Source organism: Tachypleus tridentatus, chromosome 12 (assembly GCF_004210375.1).
Source record: "Tachypleus tridentatus isolate NWPU-2018 chromosome 12, ASM421037v1, whole genome shotgun sequence".
Taxonomy (NCBI): domain Eukaryota; kingdom Metazoa; phylum Arthropoda; class Merostomata; order Xiphosura; family Limulidae; genus Tachypleus; species Tachypleus tridentatus.
This window is the reverse complement of record NC_134836.1, coordinates 127,829,048-127,850,273: the sequence shown is the minus strand read 5'-3', so window position 1 is coordinate 127,850,273 and position 21,226 is coordinate 127,829,048. Positions and strand designations below refer to the sequence as shown.

General features: G+C 36.2%; 1 pseudogene across 2 annotated transcripts; it reads left to right on the top strand.

Moving 5' to 3' along the window:
- Positions 1-6,380: 6,380 nt before the first annotated feature.
- On the top strand, positions 6,381-20,327 carry LOC143234657 (5-hydroxytryptamine receptor pseudogene; annotated as a pseudogene). 2 transcript variants are annotated; one of them, XR_013018746.1, is made up of 3 exons: positions 6,381-6,497; positions 12,223-12,320; positions 16,988-20,327. The product of XR_013018746.1 is annotated as a 5-hydroxytryptamine receptor pseudogene, transcript variant X2 (transcript). The 2 variants fall into 2 exon arrangements; XR_013018745.1 differs by lacking the exon at positions 12,223-12,320 and having other exon boundaries at positions 6,412-6,497.
- The last annotated feature ends 899 nt before the right edge of the window (positions 20,328-21,226 follow it).

Genomic DNA, 21,226 nt, shown 5'->3' with positions numbered 1-21,226 from the left:
AACACGCGAGAGCTGCAGTTTCTCTATAGTCGAGAAATTACTTGATTAAATAAATCCTTTAGCTAATAAAGTCCCGCGTTCAAAATATGATCAGTGTTTATTAGTTCGTGCTAACTATACTCTGCCAACCACTGATATCTAAACCGGAGTTTCAGGGTAATAAGCCCTCAGACCTACCGCCGAGCCAGCTTGGGGACAATATTTATCATTTTCGTTATTTTCGAACTCTTGAAGGAATTTGGTTGTTTTAAATTTTGCGCAAAACTGCTCGAAAACTTTGTGCGCCAATCATATCTGAAGTGATAGACAAGACAGAGCACATCTGGCCAACACCAACCACTACCAGCTGTTGGGCTGCTCTGTATCAAGAAATAGTGGAATTGAACGTCACAGTATAAGTCCTCCACAGCTGAAAGGGCGACCACGTTCGGTGAGAAGATTCGAGCCCGCAACTCTCAGATTGTAAGTGCTCTATAAACGTAACGGTCAAATTCCATTATTCGATCGCACAAGAATATCCCAAGAGGTGGCGCTATATGCTATTCAGTAGCATTATTCCCTCTAAATAGCCATCAAGATTTTAAACGAAAACAAAATCGTAAATAGAAGGCGTATGGTAGAAGGCATATATACACACACACACAAAAAAAAATAGTTTTATAAAAGGCTTAAGTTTCTCGAACAAAACCTTTTTTTTTTAATTCGCGCAAAGTTACACGAGTGCTATCTACGCCAGCCATCTCTAATTTAGCAGTGTAAGACTAGAGGGAAGGCAGCTTGTCATCACCACCAACTCGTAATCCAAACTTTAGCTTGTAGGCATGTGAATCATATTGCGAGATAACTTAATATCTAACTTATAGAGTCACACTTTGCAACTGAGAAAAGTTGTGATGTCAGAAGTTCTGAAATCGTTTTAACGTAACGTACTGAGTAACAAATACAATGAATAGTGGCACATTTCAATGCTATTTTATGTTACGAATGATCTTCGAGTCGTATACGTTTATAGATATCTGTGAAAAGTATTTTGAAACATCAGAAAATATGCTGTACTTGTTATCTTCGAGTCTTGCTCTGAAATAACATATTTCATGTTAACCGTTAGTATATAATACTTTAAAAGCATGAAATAATTCACCTCCTTGCCACGGTATAACCCACGTTCCATCCCTGGAATCATGTAATTTTTCATTAATAACATTTCTCACTTTTCTTACATTAAATAATTCACCTCCTTGCCGCGGTATAACCCACGTTCCATCCCTGGAATCATGTAATTTTCATTAATAACATTTCTCACTTTTCTTACATTAAATAATTCACCTCGTTGTTACGGTATAACCCACGTTCCATCCCTGGAATCATGTAATTTTTCATTAATAACATTTCTCACTTTTCCTACATGAAATAATTCACTGAATTTAACAAAGACGAAGTTTAAACACACGGTCAGTTTTGACTCTTTTAACAAGTTAATTAACTTTAACAATCTCGAGGCATACATTTAGTGTTTCAACTTTGAAACACACAAACCTATACGAAACATACAAATACCTACTCCAGAAAGGAATGCTCTGATTAAGGTAATAAATCCTGTACATACATACCTCGCGAAATATCTATCGTTCAGTCTGGGAATCATATAGATCTATGAAGAGCTGAGAGGACACAAGCTTGTCTGACAACAAATCTAGTAGGAATGAAACATCGGACTTTGATTTCACAGTAGCATAATACACAACGTCACACTTATTGTCAGTTTGAGCGATTAATAATATAAACTTTCCTTTGTCTGTGAGTGTGTGTGTGGCCCTGGCATGGCCTGGTGATTAAGGCGCTCGTCTCGTAAGTAATCTCAGAGCCGCAAGTTCGAATCCCCATCACACCAAATATGCTCGCCCTTTCAGCCGTCGGTGCGTTATAAGTGACGGTCAATCCCACTATTCTTTGGTAAAAGAGAAGCCCAAGAGTTGGCAGTGGGGGTGATGACTAGCTGCCTTCCCTCTAGTCTTACACTGCTAAGTTAGGGACGGCTAGCGCAGATAGCCCTCGTGTAGCTTTGTGCGAAATTCAAAACAAAGCAATATAAGATAATAAATAGCATTTCATCTTTTATTAGCAAGGTCATATTACTGAGCTTTACTAACCTTTTAACTCGAATATCTTGACAGTAACTTCACTTTAATTCAAGGTTACGAACACAAAATACCGAACAGACAAAATAAAGAACCGAATTTGATCTTTCGAGTCCAAAACTGTAATTGGATATCAAATCGGTAAAGAAATGACGAAGCTATGAGCTAAAAGCACGTCCTAGGAAAAAAAAACCCTCAGAGAAGTTATACGAGCCGTTATGCCGCGACTGAATATATTATCCAGATATAAACAACACATTAAAAATATTTTAGGTGGACGCCCTTTCTAGTTTGAGGTTTACGATTAACCATGTACATCAAAGGAAGAACACTGTAGTTTTATAAGATGCAGAAACTCCTGCTTAGGTTCGAAACAGTTTTTTGTTTGTAATATTTTGTATTTCATAAAAGTTATAACATATGAAAGCAATTTTGTGCGTTTAATGTAATAGAATATAAAGGTTTCGTTGTGTATTAAAAGTGATTAAAATAGTTAAGTGACCTGTCTCAACTACTTGTGGATGAAGTTAGGTACGTAGTTCTGAACTAATCTGATGGTTGTGCCAGGCGTCTCAATGGTCAAACACAATTGTATTGAGCTTCTGCAGTTCATTCTTATGAATTCCAGTTGTTGTAGTTCACAAAGTAGAATTATTATTGGTTGGTTTACTTTGTGAATTTCGCACAAAGCTACAAGAGAGCCATCTGTCCCGAATTTTGAAGGCAACTAGTCAACACCGCTCACCACCAACTACAGAGTTATGCTTTTACGAACGAATAGTGGGATCGATCGTGACATTATAAGGCTCCCCTGCGGCTGAAATGACGAGCGTGTTCGGTGCATGGATTCGAATTTGTGCCTCACAGATTGCGAGTTCAACGCCTTCTATTGGCCAGAGCTATAATTGAGCGTATAACTAGTAAATGTCTTGAAAGTCTACAAATACAGATTCAATAATCTATTCTTTGGTTTAAATGGTTTCATTTCTTCGGTGGCACACATATAAGCATGGTAGCTTATAACACTAAACTTTGGGCTTTGTGCTTAATAGCAAACTAACAAATCAAAGTTGCTGTGTTTACCGGCGAAAGCGATCGTGTGTTGCTCATATATTTGCTTGTCTTTCAGCATCGAATGATGTGAAATGAATCGTTGTTTGCTAAAAACAAAGAACGCAAGCAATTTCGACGCAGAAATACAATTACGCTTACTAGATTCTGTGGTTTCAGCTAATCGCATAATTCCATTACCAAAACAAAGAAAACTATCTTTTAGGGTAATAAGTGCGTTTAGATAATAAAGTTGTTCAAGACTAGTTACTGATAGAAACATGTCTATGCTGGCTTCGCGAGAGAAATAAAGGTAAAGAACTACAGTTCTCTCCCCCCCCCCTGCAGGAAGGAACATTCGCCCCCTTACATTTCACTAAACATTTCATGTATTATAACGAGAATTTAGCTTCATGGTTAGGCTAAACCGTTTTACAATTTTTTATTAAAATTGTACATTTGTGTCAGTGTTTACATAACACACATTCCACTAAGAAAGCTCTTTCATTCCTTACATATATGTTTTCCCACTTCCCGAAAGAGGACGCTGGTAATCTAGTTTTTCTGCCTACCCTGATGGAAAGCTGGACCTGAATACAAAGGTGTAGGTTTACTTGCTGAAACGTGGTGAACGAGAAGTCATAATGCACGTCTTGAAAGATTATAGAAACTTCGATTAACTTAGGTTTCCGACAAAGTAAGCAGCGTAGTTTTCTCTGGTACTTTAATACGTAGACTTAACCCTATTAACATGTTCTGCCATAAGTTACTTTCCCTATGGAAAGTAACTGAAAGCGTGTGAGAACTTCTTTGCTGTCGTTAATGTGTTTCCTTTACTCTTTTTGCTTGCTTAGTAAATTACAGTGTTTACATATTTACCTTATATGCATTGTGAATCGTGTTGTCTGCCCCAGAGTTCGTCTGTCTCCTGTTTGAAAAGCTGTGCACGCAGACAAAGCTCAACATTCACTTTTAAAATGACGATATAACAGGTATTAATAAAGTTGATGTTACATCGTAAGCAGGATATTCTATACTAAATTATTAGAAACTAATCACACTATTATTCAAAGTGTTAAATAATAAAAATGTAGGTTTACCATATGTTATTGTTGTGTAGCTATTGTTGTGTAACTTTTAGTATGAACTGAAATGTTCAATCACTCTTCTTTGTTTATTAAAGTTTATTGTCTTCTTTCTTTACAAGAGATAACGAGAAAATCTTTTTTTTTCACAAAATTATCAATTTCCAAATACAAGGTGATTAAGAAAGAAACCATATTTATGTGTCTTAGCGTGAAACTACATAATGGACAATATGTGCTATGTTTACCACGGAGAATCAAATCTCGATTTTAAATACTTCAAATTCATGCACCTAGTTTTGACCTACTGGTGTTTTAAAGAAAAATCTCATATATTCTCTTCTGTGACTTGTGAAGCATTTATCTGGGTAAAAGGTCTAAATCCAGTATGTATTCTGTTGAGACAGTACTTATAAGATACAATAATCTATATAAAATGTTATTAAATATATTCTGAATCTCTGGTGTTCTGTACATATTATAAATGTTCTTTTTTTATGTTCTTTCAAAACTTCTGACTACTTGCACTGTGTATCCCCTCCCCCAATGGGACGGCGGAATGTATGCGGACTTTCAACGCTAACAACCGCGTTTCGATACCCGTGATTGACAGAGCACAGCTAGTCCATTATGTAGCTATGTACTTCATTCCAAACAAATACTACGTTCACTGTTTCCAGTCGCGATGCTCAAATCATGTATTTTAATGTTATAAAAGCTGAAGCTTACGGGACACTCAAACTTCTTGTGATGTAAGATATTTAAAGGCTATATTTAGATAAATAAATCAGAAACTATAGTGGAAATATTTAAGCTATATTTGAGTTATGTTTAAGTTATATTGTATTTGAGTTATATTGTATTTCAAATGACACTACAATTCTTTTGGCAGTCAGTTTTATCTTGTAGTCTTGTAGTGGTCATCAGATACTTAAAACCGGATAAGTCTAATCCGATAGTTCAAAACGACGTGAATTTGTTTACTATATACTCGTTTTCACTGATTAGTAAGTGGCAAACAATATGAAAAGATAAAAACCCAAAGATATGTGGGTCGTGAAAAAAATGTATACACAGTATTTTTTTTAACTGCTTGGATCTCCGCCTGGGCTTCTGATGTCAGTCCAATCAAAGAATAATTATTGCCACTTTAAGTCACTTTGAGTTGATTAAAAATATTTTAAAACAGCCAGCTTCAATAGCGTTGTCGCTTTGTATCAATAGTGACAGCAAAATAAAAAGTAACCTCTCCATCATTCGACATATTGGTTGCCATAGCAACAGACTTATGACGTTATACAGAATATGGCGAAACTAAATAGCAACTTTTCGGCACGTTTCGTTTGGTGTACTTTTTTGGGGGTAGGTGTGTGCTACGAGAGTACACTATACTTTTCCTTAGATCACCCTCTTCGTTAAATTGTTGTTTGGTTATAAGTTCCACATAAATGTAGTCAATGGGTGTTTGCGCATGGTCACCTTTAATTTTCAGCTTATAAAGTAGGAGGGCAGCTAATCAACAGCACCCACCGCCAAATCTTTGTCTCCTTTCGTCTGACCGATTACTGAATCCCTTCCATAGCACATCCCAAGGTGTAGAACGCCTTTTTTTTTTTACAGTGACGAGACGCGAACCATGAATTCTAGTATTCGTAGTCTTAAAATGTTAATCATTAACCATGTAGTTATTAGCGATTTAACTTATGAGTGTTTTCTTTAATAAGCAGTAATTTAAAACAAATTATTATTATTTTACTCTAATGTGGCCCATTTTGTTAACTCCATTAACCATTGGTTCCCACTTTTCTGATTTTGTTAATGCTGCGAAGTATTAAATATTATATAGATGTGTGTTTCAGTATGGCCCAAACCAAGTAGTTTGTGACGACATTTATCATTGTACCGTTATTGCCTATGTTCGTGTACGCTTTACCAATCACAAAACCAATTACCTAATGTTTTATATACAGAAGCTCTGCTAAACTGTAGTTAGCCTGATACCAAATCCACTCACGTTTTTTGTAGGGTAGATTAATTTTCAATGGTTGGGAACGATTAAGCCCCGCCCATGTTGGTGACGTCACGTATCTGAGGCACACTATCAGTTGAATTAGTTCCGGAACATTTTAAGTGGGACGTGTGTCTTGAACTAGTCACTCGGCGCTTCACACGTGTGGGAAGACACGAAACGCACGGAGACTCGGAGCGCTAAGAAGACTGAACTGTAAGTCCACGTCGATGTTTAGCAATTGAGTTTTTATTCAATCAAGTTCCATTTAGGGCAAGAAGTCAGTAGTGATAAGCCTAAAAAGTGTTTTTGTATTACTGAGGTTTCTAGATCTACTCTCGTACACAATGGTTTTAATTACAAAAGATAAAAATAAAAATAAACATTAGTGTGTTTCATCCTTTCAATTTCAGGATGACAAGGAAAAAAACAAAGGGGTTCCGAGTAAATAATCAGGTTTATCGATAATGTTAAGTTATTTCTGGTAACTTAAAAGGTTAAAATAGTTTATTTTAGTAGAAATGTTAATCGGTTTAATCTTTTCATCAGCAAATAAATGGTCATTAGTTAAGAATCCACGACAAAATCATTCTTCGAGAGTGAATGAAGTTTCAAGACTCTCGGACACAAAGTTGTATTTATTTAGTGCTAGCTTTCGATTTGTTAGACTGAACTGTACCACGTGGCGAACGAGGAAGATGTAGATACTTCTAACATTGGTTACACTGTGACGGCCCGACATGGCCAGGTAGGTTAAGGCGTTCAACTCGTAATCTGAAGGTCGCGGGTTCGAATCCCCGAGGCACCAAACATGCTCGCCCTTTTAATCGTGGAAACGTTATAATGTGACGGTCAATCCCTCTATTCGTTGGTAAAAGAATAGCCCAAGAGTTGGCGGTGGGTGGTGATGACTAGCTGCCTTCTCTCTAGTCTTACACTGCTAAATTAGGGATGACTAGCGCAGATAGCTCTCGTGTAGCTTTGCGCGAAATTCCGAAATAAACAAACCTACATTGTGACATCAATCGTATCCAGAACTGACCACTTTCGGAGACCTGATCCTGGACACGTACTTGTTGATAAATAACTTAAGGAAGACTTGGGACAAAGAAACGTCTGCTATCAGTCAATAAATGATTGTTTAATACGGTTTCTTTGGGTGACAGTGTGTTACCAAGAAACGTCCTGGAGACAATAATTATCTTTATTGGTTCATTGTAATGCTACGCAATGGCCTGTCAGTGCTCTACCGTCCACGGTATCAAAACCTGATTCTTAACATTACAGTCCCTCGCTTGGGTCTTCGGACTCACAACGTTAAATCACGGGTTCGATTCTTCTCGGTAGACTCAGCAGATAGCTCAATGTAGCTTTGCTACAAGAAAAACACACACTTTTAACAATACCATCCTTTAGATACATCTCTGAACTATAGGAAGGCACTTCCAATCAGGATAAGATACCTACTTAGATCAAAATTGAAAATAAGCCGGTACTGACAATAACTAGTTAAATGTATTATTATTTATTATGAACATAAAAATGCATAATTTTGTCAATTAGGTACTCTTGATGTTAAAGACATTTTCGTCCATAAACCCAATAATATCTCACGAAGTTCGGGTGGCATGTTAAATTTTGGTTAGTTCTTAGTCCATCTGCCAAGATAACGATGCAGAATATAATCTCTACGAAGATAGAATAATAAAAATGAAGATTTTAACGAAGACGGAACGAACGAATGAGTGTGAATAGCTATGCTTGATCCCTAATCGACGGAACTAGTATTTCAAAATATGAATGCTAGTTCTAACTTGTTAAAGTGTTTAATTGAGGAAACTAAAGAGTGTACTTAAGATACGAAACTGGTATTTAAACTTTTGGGTATGAGCGTTTTATTTATCTATTTAAATTAGTAATTATAATAGAATGTTTTAATTTTTAAAATCATATTTGATTTATTTTATTAAACATTTCCCTGAGCAGATTTGATTCAGTTCATGTTGACATGTATAGAATACGTTCATCTTCTCTAATTTATCTGTAATATTTGGTTAATTTTTCAAATACGCTAGTTACGAAGAAAAGGCTTCAAAGAACTGTTTTTATTTACAGTTAACTACAAAGGAGTAAAATAGCTGTAACAATTACACTAAACAGGAATTACTGTACAAGACCCTTAAACAAAACGTAAAAGAAAATAATGTTTAGTTTAGGAACTTTTGCATAGAGATTAAACTTAGGAAAAGCACAATATTTTCCATTTGTGGTTAAGAACACAATTCTCCAGTTAGAACAGAATTGTACAGTTAGAACAGAATTCTACAGTTAGAGCATAATTCTACAGTTAGAACACAATTCTACAGTTAGAACAGAATTCTACAGTTAGAACAGAATTCTACAGTTAGAGCATAATTCTACAGTTAGAACACAATTCTACAGTTAGAACAGAATTCTACAGTTAGAACACAATTCTACAGTTAGAACACAATTCTACAGTTAGAACAGAATTCTACAGTTAGAGCATAATTCTACAGTTAGAACAGAATTCTACAGTTAGAACATAATTCTAAAGTTAGAACACTACAAAGGGAAATTACATTTCAAGATTTATAAAAACGTGTGTGAAACCGTTCAAACTATGGAACGTGTTTCGTACACATTTCGATCTAACTTTTCACAGTTTTCTAAATAAAGTAATATATGTTAATTTCCTGAATAAAAATGAAAAATTCGTATAGAATGTTCTGTACAAAATACAGTGTGTTTAGTATAAAGTGCTATTTTATACGGACTGTTTAGTATATATTATTTTGTACAGCATTTATAACTGCAAAGTTGAGTCTAGGTGGTGCTGTGATAACTTTTCAACTAACACATTAGATTCAAATTCATCCGACTTGTATTGAGTAAATGTGTGTAAGCAGAGCAGAGAACGTGACAGATATTTCGGTTTAAAATTATCTGACTCCAAGCCGGAGTTCAGGGGCAAAATTAACCGGGGGCGCTTATGATTTATATGTTAAGTTGGGCTTCGTGATAAAAAAACAGCTTTAAAAAATATATACGTACGCAGGAGAAATGTTGAAGTGAAGGGGTTTTACATACTGTGGGGTTTGTTTAAGTCATGATTTGAATTAGTAAACAAGCAAGTAGCGGCAGAAAAATCGACGAAGGCCACCAGTGGCTGTCACAAAATCAACGATCAATGTGGTACTTAGGATCTACAGATCTCCTGCCGTCTTGAAGGACCCTATGCCAAGAATCCGAGAAATCTCACGTTCACTTCCCGGAGGCGAGTAAATGTGTGGGGGAGTTTCTAAAAGTAGGGACGTACGGATGATGTCACCATTTATGTAAGGTTAGCAGCACTCTGCTTTACAAATCATTTGGGGAATGGACCTTTGACCTCTCGGCCCCCCTCTCAGACAGCAGTGTTTGTGTTTTGTTTCTGAATTTCTCCATTTCTTTATAGAGTTTTCATATTCACCTCCGATACCTTGTTTCTATTATTAGATAAATCGATCGGTACCTCCGATACCTAGTTTCTCTTATTAGATAAATCGATCGGTACCTCCGATACCTAGTTTCTCTTATTAGATAAATCGATCGGTACCTCCGATACCTAGTTTCTCTTATTAGATAAATCGATCGGTACCTCCGATACCTAGTTTCTCTTATTAGATAAATCGATCGGTACCTCCGATACCTTGTTTCTATTATTAGATAAATCGATCGGTACCTCCGATACCTAGTTTCTCTTATTAGATAAATCGATCGGTACCTCCGATACCTAGTTTCTCTTATTAGATAAATCGATCGGTACCTCCGATACCTAGTTTCTATTATTAGATAAATCGATCGGTACCTCCGATACCTAGTTTCTCTTATTAGATAAATCGATCGGTTTGTCATTTTTTTATCAGACCATTCAGTTCAAAGGGTATTTTGAATTATAGATGTTTGGTGGGTATGTTGTCTTCTATAAAAGGTTTGACCTTAAGTGTAACCTCACAACCATTGAGACGCCCCACACGTCATATTAATTCAAAGCTCTACGTACTTAATTTCATATGTAACTAGTCTAGGGAGGTCATTTAACTCTTTTAATTAATTAACTTAAGTATACAGAACTACCTTTTATATTTTATACAATTTATGTAGTCAAATACAAAATACCCAAACATTCGTATATGTTTCGAAACGTTCTTGATGGTTCAACACATCAATTTCCAGTTTGATTTATTCTGTGTTGCTGTGATGATAGACCACGAGCGTATATTTACACGTGTTAAAACGATGAAACTGGTGCGGGAAGTGTATGATTTCGTACGATATTCAAGCTTGTATTTGTGCAGAAATCAAGCCTCTAATTACGTTACTTATTCTGTCAGTGTGTTTTTATAAAAATCCATGTTACAGGCTTGACACTTGTTACCTTTTAATTAAACGGTTCACCTGCTGCTCTAGCTAACAAACCCTGAACGTAACGAAATTTACAACGTGACGGAGCAAAGTAAACACGTGCGAAAACCGGAAAAAGATTCGACTTAATTTGATACTGTACTTAATAAGGTATCACATAATAAAATGGCCTTGTAGAAAAAAAAAATTCACAGACATATGTCTTATCTTTTATGTGCCTCATTACTTCATATATGTGTTTGTGTTCTGTATTTTTGTCGAGTTATCTTGGTTATTTCTAGCTGTTTAACGTAACGTATTTGTGTCAATATTTTAATGGTTCACCACAATAAGTTCTTGTTATTGCTGAGCCGTAGGAGAAAATATATTGAGTTTTAACAGCTTTGACGTAGTCTGAAAATACCTTAAGCCTAATAACTGGTAAAGTTAGCAATACTTACATTGTTTGAAATGACTTATCAAATTGTATATTACTTTTATTTTTTGTTCTGCGGTTTTGGGCGTATCTGTATAAATGTAATAGTACTGTCTTATGTATGTCCATATAAATGCTTCTCAAGGTTTGGATGGACCTTCAACAATATTGGTATAGAGGTTCATTAGGTCCATGTTTTGTGTTCAGTGACTTTTATTTCTTGTTGGTTTTTTTTACTTGGTCCCCTTTTGATGGATCTCCGCCAAATTTGATATGAACGTTTGTTAAGGAGACACGTACGAAGTTGCGGTTTTACATTTTGAATAACGGTTCGGTTTGTTTTGAATTTCGCGCAAAGCTACACGAGGGCTACCTGCGTTAGCAGTCTCTAATTGAGCAGTGTAAAACTAGAGGGAAGGGAGCTAGTCATCACCACCTACTGCCAACTCTTGGGCTACTCTTTTAACAATGAGTAGTGGGATTGACCGTCACATTATAACACCCCACGGCTGAAATGATGAGCATGTTTGGTGCGATGGGGATTCCAGCCCGTGGCCCTCAGATTACGAGGCGAGCGCCTTAACCACCTAGCCATGCCGGACCACATATAAGGGAGGCAAATTTCTATGTCCTAAGATAATCATAACTGTGTAACTTATGTCCAGGCGACTGGTACTCCAACAAGCTAGTTTATCAATACATCTGGAATAATAATTTTTGGAGAAAATTAATATATCTTGCGTTATTGATAAATTAGTGCATTCCAGAAGATAATATCAAAAATTGTAATATACTGTTCGTTTTTTCTATTGAAATCTATATATCAGTATCTCCTACATTAAATTGTTAGATCGGAGGCCTGTAAGTTACATTCTTAGCTAACCATAACTTAGAACTACTTGGCTAACCAATTAGCAGGACTTGCTGGTATATTGTAGAGCTCTGGATGTCGGAACTGCTGAGCCGAGTTCGAAACCGTGCGACAATGTAAAATATTTTCGGTACTTTAAACTGTAGGTGCCATAAAATAAATCATTGTCCTGACGCGGGTGGTTGGCGGTAAGGACATCGCTGATTAGCTGCCTTCCTTCTGTTCTGTAGTTCAAAACTTGGGACGGCGGCGTGTAACCTCTGGAGCTTCCCGTAAAACACAAAGTACAAATATACAGAGAAAAATGTTCCCTCCATTAAAAAAAAAGGTAAGTCGTCGATCTCTCAATTATAATTAAAGAAAAATTCACCAGATGTCAGGTAGGACTGAAATTGCGAGTGCATAAAAAAGTCTGCAAGTCGTTTAGCGTAGAAGTAAAACAAGTAAAGTTTTATAGAGCCAAGCATGTTTAGACTAAACGATTCTAACGTATTATCGTGTTCATTCCAGTTTATCATCAGACAGAAACGCACGGAACTTTGTAACGTGGCACGCACTGATTATCGGTTTTGTTGAACGGGACACATTGAAGTTAATGAGAGGTGTTCAGAACTGAGAACTGTACGGATATGTATTGAAATCAACGTTCAGGTTAATTGGAATAACTTGTGTCTCATAGAAGCAGGAGCACGTGACGCTGTCAATAAAGACTGTTCTCGAACATTTTCTTGTCAAACTGCATGTAAACTTGAATATCATTAGATAGAAATCCGTGTGATGCCTTGCAGATAAACGTGAAATAACATTAGACATACGACATACCTTTATTTAATGTCAAGGACGCAAATGTGATTCCACAGATAGTGTTTATCTATTCAGTTTCTAACATCTAGAGATAATTTTATTTTTTCGTATCTTTCAGTGGATAATTCTGGGCACAGAAACTTTGTGGTAAGCATATGATATTAAAACACGTGGGCTTTAAGTTGGTTCGTGAACAATAATTTATAGACTGAAGTAAAATGTGCGTGACGTTGCGTAGTCTGAACTGGATAGTTGTATAACTTTAACATTTATTAGCCAAAATATAGTTTGATAGCTTTATATTAAAATAGACGTTTCATATACTTAGACAATTTTGAAAACTGAAACAAAAGCCTAAAATGTATTCTTAAAACAGCTGGTATAGATATTAAAACGGCTGGTATAGATATTACAACAGCTGGTATAGATATTACAACAGCTGGTATAGATATTAAAACAGCTGGTATAGATATTACAACAGCTGGTATAGATATTAAAACGGCTGGTATAGGTATTAAAACAGCTGGTATAGATATTAAAACGGCTGGTATAGATATTACAACAGCTGGTACAGATATTACAACAGCTGGTATAGATATTAAAACGGCTGGTATAGATATTAAAACAGCTGGTATAGATATTAAAACAGCTGGTATAGATATTAAAACAGCTGGTATAGATATTAAAACAGCTGGTATAGATATTACAACAGCTGGTATAGATATTAAAACGGCTGGTATAGATATTAAAACGGCTGGTATAGGTATTAAAACGGCTGGTATAGATATTACAACGGCTGGTATAGATATTAAAACGGCTGGTATAGATGTTACAACAGCTGGTATAGATATTAAAACGGCTGGTATAGGTATTAAAACAGCTGGTATAGATATTAAAACGGCTGGTATAGATATTAAAACAGCTGGTATAGGTATTACAACAGCTGGTATAGATATTAAAACGGCTGGTATAGATATTACAACAGCTGGTATAGATATTAAAATGGCTGGTATATATATTAAAACGGCTGGTATAGATATTAAAACAGCTGGTATAGGTATTACAACAGCTGGTATAGATATTAAAATGGCTGGTATATATATTAAAACGGCTGGTATAGATATTAAAACAGCTGGTATAGGTATTACAACAGCTGGTATAGATATTAAAATGGTTGGTATATATATTAAAACGGCTGGTATAGATATTAAAACAACGGGTATATATATTAAAACTTTAATTAAAGTACAGAACAACGTTTAGATCTACTTTGGTTATCTTCACGTTGAGAAAGTTTGAACGTGAGCGTTGCTGGACACACATCTTAGGAACGAGAGTATGAACGCGTACGGTATTGTAGGGGGCGTTGCAGTTAGATGTTAGATTATTAATTATTATAAAAAAAACCTGAAAACTTTTTGTTCTGACGTTATGAGATAATAGCAAGTCAATGCACTGTTGGCATGTGTTTCTTATAGTAAAGCCACGTTGGGGTATCTGCTGAGTCTACCGAGGGGAATCGAACCCCTGATTTTAGCGTTGTAAATTCGTAGACTTACAGCCGTATCATCGGGAGACCCGCTGTTGGCTTGTTGTACAATAATAACAAATCAATCCGCTGTTGACCCGTGCTTAACTCCTATTGACGTAACAACACAAAGACAATAACACATCAACACAACGTTTCGCCAGTATTAAAGTAACAGTTGTAATTATATTACAACTAGACAATATCGTTACTATGACAACATCAAATAATAAAGTTCAAAACATAAACGCATCGTTTCGCCATCATAGCAACACTTTTAAAATTAGGATTAAAACAAACATCAGAAGGAGGCCACATTTTATCGTTAGTAACGTAGGCTGAACTGAGGTTGAAACGTCTTGTTGAGACTAGCGAAACGTTTGGTCGATGTGTCGTTTCTTTTTCCTTCAGTTTTAAACTGTTCGTTATGTATAACCTAAATACTCAATGACTCATTTTCAACCAAGTCATATTTATGTTTTAGATGGGGCGCCACTTGTCAATTATTAAACTACAAAATAATAAAGAAAGAAACGTCACAATGGATTTTGATGCTAAGGCTCTTCCAGAGTTCGTATTGGTTGTCCACTCGTATTCAACCGCCTCGTGTTTTGTATGATATTATTTGTTTACAAATTTTATCACCTGGTGTCGGAGGCCTAAGTCTGAAACTGGTTGTAATTTGAAAATATTATTTTAACGTTGTTGTTTTATTAAACCCTGCGAGTTTTAAGGGTTATTTTAATTATTTTCCTAGCTCTATTATAAACTTTCAAAACAACACACGAAACCGATCTCTTTTAGACAAGTTTAGAATTCAATAAACTGTCTTTGATCCAGCAACAGTAGAGTTGCTGTTTTTTTAAACCGAATTCTTAATTGAACTAGATAGAAAATGGGTGGGCATTTAAATTATTTTACATTCTAATCATGTAAAGTTGTGATTTCTTTTACAGAAGGTAAATTATATAAGTAAAGACGGTTTATTTGTTTGCAGTTAAACATAAAGCTACACAATGCTGGGGCCACCACGAGTATCGAAAAACAGTTTCTGGTTAGTATTGAGTCAGCAGACTTACCGCTGTACCACTTAAAATGAGGGTAAAGTAATTCGGTTCCGTCTTTAAAAACAAATACTACTTCTACAGTTATTTTTCTTCATGTGATTTCTAGAATATTCGGTTTCTCATCACTTCTCACTTCTAACCTATACGCCCCCTAGTGGCACAACTGCAAAGCTGCTGATTTACAACGCTAGAAGCGGGGGTTCGATACATTTGGTGGAGAGAGTGCAGATAGCCCATTGTGTAGCTCTATGGTTAACTTTAAACAAACTACCCCATGTATCGAGAACTCCCCGAGGTGACAACTTCAAGAGTTATTTATACCCTAACAAAATCGCGTAAAAGCACATGGGAGACTTTCTGCGCTAACCATCTCTGATTTGAATAGGCTAGAGGGAAAACAGCCAGGCTAGATCACTGACAGCCAGCCCTTGGGTTGCTCTTTACTTACCAGATAATGGGATTTAACTGTTACTCTTATAACATCTTTGTGACAGTTCCGTATTCAGGTTTTGTGTGTTAAAGTCCGTTACAAACACTTGAAATGTGAGCCTATTGAACCAAACACAATTTTTAGTTTTCATATCGCTGCGCATTTAATATAACTGTAAGCACTGAAAGCTACAGAAACGTTAACAAACACTGAAGGGGTTTTGCACGATCTGGTGGCAGAGACATTCGACTTATCCTTTGGCCCGTGAGTGGAGTTGGCTAGGTGGCATCCCTCTTATCTATTATTTCTATATTAGGGGCGACTAGAATAGATAGTCTTGTAGTACCTCTGCACGAAATTAAACAAACAAAAAACGACATACTTGAATTTGTGGAGTTTCAGTTATCTAATTACGGTAACGGTTCGATTGAGCCAATGCTTGCAATGGGAATGATTGTCTCTTTAAGACACACCAACGAAGGAGGACACACCAACCCCTAACTTACTTCATTACTCTCATACCTACAAATATGCGAGGGGAATTCTGGGACTTGCATCTATCATATTTGAGTGAATTAACTATTCAGCGACTCTTTCCCGTTCTTTATTATGCTCTCGGTATTTCACGATTGTACTCCGAAAACATACAGTACATAATACCAAGATTGTCTGTTTTTAACTATTGTTGGCCAGTCTGTGTATCTATAAATCTGAATTATAATGTTGAGCCAATATACGTACCATCCGCCTGATGACTTCTTCGATACGTCTGTCTAAAATGCACCACCTGCCTGTCGACTTCTTCGACATGCCTACTTAAAATGCGCCACCTGTCTGTCGACTTCTTTAATATATCTATGTTTTCTTGCAGACAAAATCGTACTGAAAAGTCTGGACATTTTAAAATAATATTTTCCTTACACGTTTCTTATTGCTTAACTAGAGCATGGTTTCTTAAATCGTTTAACTATATGCTCATGCGTTGCCTTAAGAACAAACAGAACGATTTTCAGGGTAATAGTATATTTTAGTTTGTGTACCTGACATTTACACTAAATATTCATTACTTGTGTCAAATATTTAATACATTCGTAATGTCTGTGTCTGCAGAAGACATTGTTCTGTCTTGAAAGTACTAAATATATATAATTATTCTGTAATTCCAGGTAAGCCTAATTTCTTCTGCCTTCAAGTCATAAGCACGTGGAACTTATGGTTGGTTAGGAAGAGTCTTAAACTCGAAATACCTCCTTCAATGTCTGATCCAATTACCTGTCTTTCTTGGTGAAAAATAAACTGTTGAAATTGGCTTGGATGAAACAAGACTCGTGTCAGATGAACCATTCCTCTGTGATATCTCTTCCTACAAGGACCACCACTGAAACAGGCTGGCTTTACTCATGAGGAGGAATATTCATATTTCTTGTTTGAAGAAAGTTAACACTTGACAAAACAAATCAAACTCCTTGAACATTCATTTCTTCTGACTTTTAACTGTTGCAATGACAGTTTTAAATATATTGTGAAAATGTGTATTACATATCTTCAGGATATGCTAATGGAATGTTCTTACTGCATTATTACAGCTAAATTATTACTGTTATAGTATATTCGTTCATCTTACTACTGTTCGTTTTGTGGATGTTGTGCACTAACAGTTTTGATGATTGTTTTATTTTAATATTGTTCCCGGAACTTAGAAACGTGATATAGAATATTATTTCTAATACTGTACAGTTCACTTGTTATCATTACAATGTTTATCGTTCATTTTAAATATTGTTTCACTTCAACTAGATTTTCCCACCCGAAAAATGTGTAAAATGTAAAGAAATATGATTTAGTATTTATATTATTGGAATTCGATTTTAATTAATTGTGATTTTATAAAAAAATATCAACATAAATTTGTTATTTTCTTATGGAAGTAAGTAATGATGTTTATTTATAGTCTAATTCTGTAAGAAGAACATAAACATTAATTATGAACGAAACAATTATATTATTGAAAAGTCTGGGTAATAGCTCCCTGGAGAATGACGTCATTGATATAATGGCATACGACAATTCTTATAATTTTTCTATCACTGTATACGAAAACCTGACACACAACCTAACTGAAACCAGTATCCTCCATGGTCATACAGAGGACGTTTTGCTTATGACTATAACTTCAGTCATTCTTGGACTTCTTATTCTAGCTACAGTCATCGGAAACGTGTTTGTCATCGCCGCCATATTTATGGACCGAAATTTACGGTGCGTTGGGAATTATTTAGTATTCTCGTTAGCAGTCGCTGACTTAATGGTGGCATGTCTTGTGATGCCGTTAGGAGCTGTTTACGAGGTAACTCAGGAATGGGTCCTAGGTGCTGCCCTCTGTGATGTGTGGACTGCGTTTGATGTTTTGTGTTGTACAGCTTCCATTCTACATCTTCTGGTTATTGCGGTGGACAGATACTGGGCTGTGACGCAAGTTGATTACGTCAGAAACCGTAGCGCGCGGCACATCGGTACCATGATACTCACAGTATGGACTGTTGCATTTGTCGTCTCTTTAGCTCCCATCTTTGGGTGGAAAGATCCTGACTTTTTGAAGCGCGTGGAAGAGGAAAAGCGATGTCTTGTCAGCCAGGACGTTGCGTATCAAGTGTTTGCTACCTTTTCTTCCTTCTACGTCCCTCTAGTCCTGATTCTCATTCTGTACTTCCGCATTTTTCGAGAAGCCAGGAAACGAATTCGTCACAAACCAGGATGTACGACTCTGAAATCTCACAAGAAACGAAGATGTCAAGAGTCATCCACCATGGCAGCACCGGTACCTTCTTGCAGTGAAATGACATCTTTCTCAAACTTGAATTCTCAGACGGTCAGCCCAGATATGAGTAGCTCAACAAATGGTCTGGCAGGTCAAACTTCAGATCTGAGTCCGATGGAGATGCTTCCCAAAAAGAAAAGACACACCAAGGAGTCACTGGAGGCCAAACGTGAACGCAAAGCAGCCAAAACGCTCGCCATCATCACTGGTGTTTTTGTGATTTGTTGGCTACCATTCTTTGTGATGGCGCTGCTGATGCCTCTGTGCTCCGAATGTGAACCAAGCGCGATACTATTCAGTTTCTTGCTTTGGTTAGGCTACGTTAATTCTATGGTCAATCCAATTATCTATACTATATTTAGTCCGGATTTTCGGTCGGCATTCAAAAAAATGCTCTGTGGTGAGATGGAAAGGCATAGACGAAAGAGGTAACTTCTGTAAATGTGTATTGTTACTGGCCAAAAGTGGCCAATAACAATATAACTACATTACGAAGAGGCAATGCTATTGGTCACAACAATAACTGTGGTACAAAGATATCGTGTTACTGGATAAAATTGTGAATTAAGTCAACAAACAATTGTCCACCACATTGAAAGATGCTGTTGTTAGTGCGAAACAACTGATTTGTCTATCGGCAACCTTTAACTTGTTTGAAATATCTTTAAACGATCATAAGACGTGTTAAAGAATATCTTGTCAGTTTTAGAGTTGACGTCGAAATGAGAATCATATTAAAATGTCGACTTACCAGTGATTACCAGGTAAATTACCAGTGGTTATCAGGTAAATAAGGGTACAGTCGTGTAAACACTCTCTCGAACAGGATCGAATTATTGAATTAAAATATACTGTTGTGATTCGTCGATTCTCTACTAAGACAAAATCAACGCCAGTGACACAGCTGACAGAATTCCCAATTTGTCACCAGTTGCGTCAGATCTGTACAGGTCTGCTTATTTTGGGGCTTATTTAGCAAATCCGTACACAACTGACAGTTTCGTTGTCGTGCTTAAACGAGCTTAGACAAATGGACAAAAAAAATCCAATGTCCTACAGTAACTGTTCTGACAAAATTAAAAGACGTGATAAGAGTAGCGTGTTTCCATAGTTACCTTTTTATAAACCTTATTGTATACCATTGTTAAGCTTTAAGTTGTTAAATAAATTTTGTGACGACTTCATGTATTAGCTCTGCTTCAAGCAAAATTCTATATTTTACCTGTCATGCGATATTAATATTTTTTATTTAAGGATATTTGGTTCTTACTTATAATGATTAAATATAATACTCGTGGTTAAAGTGTTGAAGCAAAATACAACCTCCAAGTGTCAAGTAACTTTCCAGAATTTTATATTTTGCAGTTATCTATAGAACAGCACAGTGCTCAAAGATTGAACAAATATCCATACATCAATAATGGAAAATCTCGACTTATTTCACAAACCTGTATATTTCTAATATTAAACTTAACATATTATCTATTAATAAATATATAACGTAAATATTTCAACATAACGTATATAACATTTTTATGTATCCTTTTTATCTGTTATTCATTATCAAGATGTGTAAGTGAATAGTAAAGTAACCCGATCACTATTGTTAACTGTTACTGGAAAGATTGGGATATTTCTAAGTTAATTAAATCTTTATTGTGAACGCCACGATATTTCTGAGTTAATGAAAGTGCTTAGCTAAATTATTGAATAAAATGGTTATTATTATTGGAAACCTTTGGGTCTTTTTGAGTTACTTAAAAAATAATGATGGTCTAGAAATTAGGAATTATGTTTAAAAAATGTGAAAATAGTATCCACGACACATTGTCCTAGTTGCGGGCTTTAATCCCCGTCACACCAAACATGGTCGATTTTCAACAGTGGTAGCATTATAACGTCGCAGTCAATCCCACTATTCGTTGGTAAAAGAGTAGCCAAAGAATTAGCGGTGGGTGATGCTGACAAGCTGTCTTCCTTCTATTCTGTCACTTCTAATTTAGAGATGGCTAGAAAAAATATCCCTCGAATACATTTGCTCAGTCCCCTCCCTCCAAAAAAGAAAAGGACGTATAGATTCTGAATGAGTCCTGTAGATAATTCTTAATATCATTTGGATACGGGAAACTATCAAACAGACCAATATCATCTGGATGGCCCGGCATGACCAAGGGTGTTAAAGCAAGCGACTCGTAATCAGCGGGTCGCGAGTTCGCATCCCTATCGCGCCAAACATGCTCGCCCTTTCAGCCGTAGGGGCGTTATAATGTGAAGGTCAATCAGATTATTCGTTGGTAAAAGAGTAGCCCAAGAGTTGGTGGTGGATGGTGATGACTAGCTGCCTTCCCTCTAGTCTTACACTACTAAATTAGGGACGGCTAAAACAGATAGCCCTCAAGTAGCTTTGTGCGAAATTCAAAAAACCAAAACAAACATCATCTGGACACCATAAATTAACTACCAAACAACCCAATATCATCTGGATACGAGAAATTAACTATCAAACAACACAAAATCATCAGGATACGAAAAATTAACTGTCAAACAACACAATATCATCTCAATACGAGAAATTCACTATCAAACA